The sequence below is a fragment of the Myotis davidii genome, unplaced genomic scaffold (assembly GCF_000327345.1).
Source record: "Myotis davidii unplaced genomic scaffold, ASM32734v1 scaffold1154, whole genome shotgun sequence".
NCBI lineage: Eukaryota > Metazoa > Chordata > Mammalia > Chiroptera > Vespertilionidae > Myotis > Myotis davidii.
The window spans coordinates 9,352-14,456 of record NW_006286005.1 but is presented as its reverse complement, the minus strand read 5'-3'; the positions used below and the strand labels follow the sequence as shown (position 1 = coordinate 14,456).

At 39.9% G+C, this 5,105-nt stretch overlaps 1 pseudogene; it reads right to left on the bottom strand.

Annotated features, from left to right (window-relative positions):
* Positions 1 to 531: 531 nt before the first annotated feature.
* On the bottom strand, positions 532 to 2,363 carry LOC102762983 (annotated as a pseudogene).
* Positions 2,364 to 5,105: the final 2,742 nt, after the last annotated feature.

Genomic DNA, 5,105 nt, shown 5'->3' with positions numbered 1-5,105 from the left:
CTTGGATATGAACTTGGTAAAGAACTCAGTTCATATTCATGATGTACCAATAAAAAGTATTTTATGTTTATTTCCATCAGCAATTCTGAAACCAGATTTCCACTTAAGACACCTACTAAAAGAAGATATTTTCCTTTAGAATCATGGTCACGGTCTGGAAAAAGAATTGAGAAGGGCTCATTTAAGTCCAATAAAATATTTGAGGAAAGATGAAACTCAAAGAAGAGAGGTGATCAGAGCAAGCAGGTGGTAATAAAGGCCTCCCTTGTAAACACTTCTGGCCTTTCCTCCCATATCTGGAAATGTTACCTACATTTTTAAAATTATCATCAAGACATTTTATACCATGAATCCTGTAAAATCAGGTTGATTTCAACTACATAACTTGTAGCTGTTAAAGAATTATATTATCCTGTTCATAAGATGAGAGGTAGTGACATTTTATTCTCTCAATGCCGACCTAAAAATTCCACACATCTGGCATATGGGTTACCAGGGGAAAAGCACTGTACACAGCTTGTGTCAGTATCTCAATTCACCTGTAACTTCATTTGGCATTGGCAGCCGGCAATCCCCGCTGCGTCAACACTGAAAGCAGTGGGTACTGGTGCTATTCATCATATGGGATGGAAGACCTTCATCGTCTTTCAAAAATGAAGCAGCTTTCCTTCGATTCCTCTGAACACGATCTTCATTCATTTTCTCCAAAGGGTCTATCTCAGCTAAGAAATCAGCTGCATAGTCTGCTGAGATGTGTAAACCTAACGCACTGAAGAGCTCTCATTCACTAAGGGCTTCCTCCACTCTGCCTTTCTGGAAAAACTGTGAGACGTTCCTACAGTCACGGAACAAGAACTCCAGGCCATGAGGATGAATGGTTCTAGAGACTGACTGACATGGATCAACCAAACCTTCCCAGCATGCCACAGCATGTTATATTCACGGAGGTCGGCATGCACAAGCGTGCGCTCATTATAGTATAACTGCTTCATCAAGTGAAAAGTTTGTAGGCTTTCATTTCTCCACTACTGAGCTTTACTTTTTTCATTGTACATAGTACCTGATAACAAAAGCTCCCTTGTTTAAGGGCTGGAACTTGATCATGGCCGATAAAAGACATAACTGAAATGTGTTTCTTGTGTAGCACAACTGCTGGACAAGGAATCCCAGCTTCCTGCATTCTGGTGAGGTGTGCATTTCTTTTTCTGCTCATATTCAGATGATCATATGTGGATTTAGTTTACTGAAGTAATCTTTAAACCTGAAATCACCTTTAATATACTTGTCATGGTTCTTAAAACTCATCAAGGCAGTGGTTTTCAACCTGTGGGTCGCGACCCCTTTGGCGGTCGAACGACCCTTTCACAGGGGTCGCCTAAGACCATCCTGCATATCAGATATTTACATCACGATTCAGTGGTGTAAATCAGTAGCAACATTACTGTTATGAAGTAGCAACGAAAATAATTTTATGGTTGGGTCACAACATGAAGAACTGTATTTAAAGGGCCAGAAAGTTGAGAGCCACTGCATTAAGTGTTGTTTTAAATACCTTGATGGCACAATCTATAGGTATAAATTTACTATATTTTTTTTCATCTTCCATGCTTCCTCCATAGGCATGTAAGACAACAGATCCCTTTCCTGTACTAATGCACCCAGTGGTTGACCATTTTATACATAAGTAAGCGTGTCTTAGGGTCAACTGCTTTTTTTGCAGTAGAGTGTTTTGTTTTGTTTTTTATCAAGGTGGTACTTGGATGTTCTTCTGAGTAGTCATGTTGTTTTAAAGCATTGAAAACATGGTTTGATAGTTTTAAATCCATTCAAATTCCATCTCCTCCCTGAAACCCAAGTGCAAAATGTTCCATTCTGGCTGTATTCTTCCTCCCACAGACTTCATCATGTTTGGTGGTGATGTCTTTTTCTTTTAGAATAAAACCCTTTTGGGGAGTAGGAACTGGTTTCGCTGGTCTTTAGGGATCATCACGAGTCTCCTGCCAGTCAACCTCATCTTCAGAGCTATCACTGTCTTCATAGGGATGCACTTTTTGGTAATTTTCAAAGGAAATGGGAACTTTGCTCTCGTCATTGATTTTTTTTTCTTCACGCCTAAACTGTGCATCATTCTCTGCCAAATTCCATCTGTAGCATCTGAGCCAGCATTAGGTCGCTGGAAGTATCAGTGTTTTTCTCCAGTAAGAAATGGTCCTTCAGCAACAGCAACTCTAAGAAAACCAGCAGCTTCTTCTAATTGCAACTCTTTAGCCAACTGCTCAATCATGACATCAGCCGAAGATCAGGATACTATCTTTGAAGGGCAGCCCATGGACACTTGTTGGTCCCAGGCTGCTGCCAGCCGGCTTCGGGCAACGGCACTCAGACCAGATCCATGGGGGTAAGGAGCCAGCCACAAGCACAGGAGAGATGGCACCTCCCAGCCTCCACAGGGGACCTGAGGTGGGGCTGGGGCAAGGGTGGGGGGCTGGAGGGGCAGTCTGGGGAGGAGCTGTAGTGACAGATGTCAGCAGCTAGCGCTGCTTCCCTGCCCCACCCTGTATTTTATTTAAAGATTCTAAAATTGAGTTTTTGGTTATTGACCATTTCTATTTTTATTAAACAAGAATAAATTTTAAAACATATCTATATTGTTTCAGTTTCTACATGATAAGTTATAACTTTAAAACCACACATAATATGCATGCTAGCTATTATCAGTATGCCAACCAGGATGAGCCCATGTGGCAGATGGATGGGGGATAAAGCAGAGAGTCAAAGTACACTAAAATTTTATGACTTCATTGTGAAAACTTACAATTCTTCATGTGGGAAAATACAGTCAGTCATAGCAGAGAAGTTCATTTTGAAGTTTAAAAAGTCAAACTTCTTACCTCCTAAACTTGAAAATAATTCTAGCAGCAACTAAACATTTTAAGAAATTTTGTAAAAAAGAAGAATCAGTGTGGAGGATTTCCTTACAGACCATCAGCTTTCATCTCTAGACTTTATTCATGAGTACATCATAAACATCTATAAACATATTCTGGTGACTACTGTATTTTTTTAATGTTTTTATTGATTTCAGAGAAAAAGGGAGAGAGAGACAGAGATAGAAACATCAATGATGAGAGAGAATCATTGATTGGCTGCCTCCTGAACCCCCTCTCCCTGATGAGAGAGAACCAATGATTGGCTGCCTCCTGAACCCCCTCTCCTGGGGATCCAGTGCAACTCAGGCATGTGCCCTTGACTGGAATCGAACCTGGGACCCTTCAGTCCACAGGCTGGTGCTCTATCCACTGAGCCAAACCAGCAAGGGCAACTGTATTTTTAAATATCTGGAGAGATATCCCCATAAACATCTGTCCATTCAAGGTTTTCCTGACTTAAAATCTTCCATCTATACTAATAATAGAGAAATATGAAAATTGTCCAGGACACCATCACAGTAACAGTAACAACCAAACATCAGGCTGCGTGGGGCGACCAGGCTGGCAGGAGGGTTAGTGAGGGACAACCAAATGACTGAACAGCAGGCTGCCTGGGGCGACCAGGCCAGTTGGGGGGTGGGGGGCAGTTGGGGGCAACTAGGCCGGCATGCAGAGGCAGTCCCAAACTACCATACACACTATGACATCGCAGGTTAATTTAGGAACATAACTAGCATGCCTGCTAGAGTCAAAGCTGTCTCTAAAGTAAAATAAGATAGCATGACCTTGTTCCATTTTGTCCCAAAATATTTGTCATGTGCAAAAAGAAAAAGAAAGTGATTGTCAATCTAATAACATACTGAAAATGCTATTGTTAGAGAGACAAACTCTGTTGTCCCTGAGTAAACTGTGAGACCTGGGAGAATAGCCTGAGATGTTTTTGTTATTAACAGGGCAGGAGTGAGGCTACAAATTTCCACTTAAGCTTCCTCTAGGAGAGGTGCCCATCTAACTACAAAGACCACGTGGAAACAGATGCCTTGAAATGTGCCAACCAATTCATCCATATAAAGCTATACGGACCCTTCTGTCACTAACACCATCAGTGTAAACAATTGGCAGTTTACAACTATATAATCTATTTTCATTTGGTTTGGGAAAAAAAGCTCTCCTGGCTATATTTAGACATCCTTTTACATAAGGTACTAAAATGTACCCCATTAAATAAGTTAACACACCTAGCAAAATGCTTTTTTATTTCTATGGAAAAAATTAAATCCCTGGAGTCTGTGACTAAAGTTTCCTGTTTTATTAAGTGGCTTTATCTTTTCCTACTTCGAAGTATTTTTTCTCACCCCCACTTCCCTCAACAGTTAAGACTAAAGACCTGAAGCTCTTTGTGTTCAGGACTTCATCTTAGAAGATGGTTTCTTTGCACTAAGCTGACAGTTAAAAGTTTGGGGATATTTTCTGGTTGGTGGACTGGGTGATTAGTTTATTGAAATGTTTCCACGGCCTTCTTTTATACTTCTCTACTGCTCTGCATCTTTTTTTTTTTTACGTTTGTCTGAATTGAACTATATTTACCATCTGCTGTTTCTGGCTCGCAAATGATCTGAAACCTTTGAATTTTGTTAAATCATTCCTCATTATTGCTCTTTTAGTAGTATCTATAAAGTCTATCTATTTCCCTTTCACTGTTTCTCTAGTACATACTTGTCATGGAGATACTAAAATACCAAACAACCAGTTGCAAATGCAAATTCCTCAGCCAAACTACAGCTGAGGCTCTATCTTGAAGTTTACTTTCCCTATCACTGTGTCTCTATTCCAAGCTTTTTATTTGGTTTATTCACAGCATGTGGGTAAGGAAGTCCTTCAATGACATCTTGATAGTTTTAGTGTATTAGATCCTCTGAATTTGTTTTAGCTATTATCGTAGACCACTTTTCTCCCACAACATAGAAGTTTTATTTCCCATGTCTTATTTTGTTTGTTTGCTTAGCTATCCCTATCTCATTTTTTAAAATAACTTCAATATTTGGTAGAAATGAAGGTTTTAAAAAAAGCAATGAGCATGATATGCCCTGGGGAAAAAAAAGATAAAAATGGAGAAAGCTATTGTGGTCTAAACACACACAGAAAAGAAGAACCTTTTCATAGGACCTTGGTGCC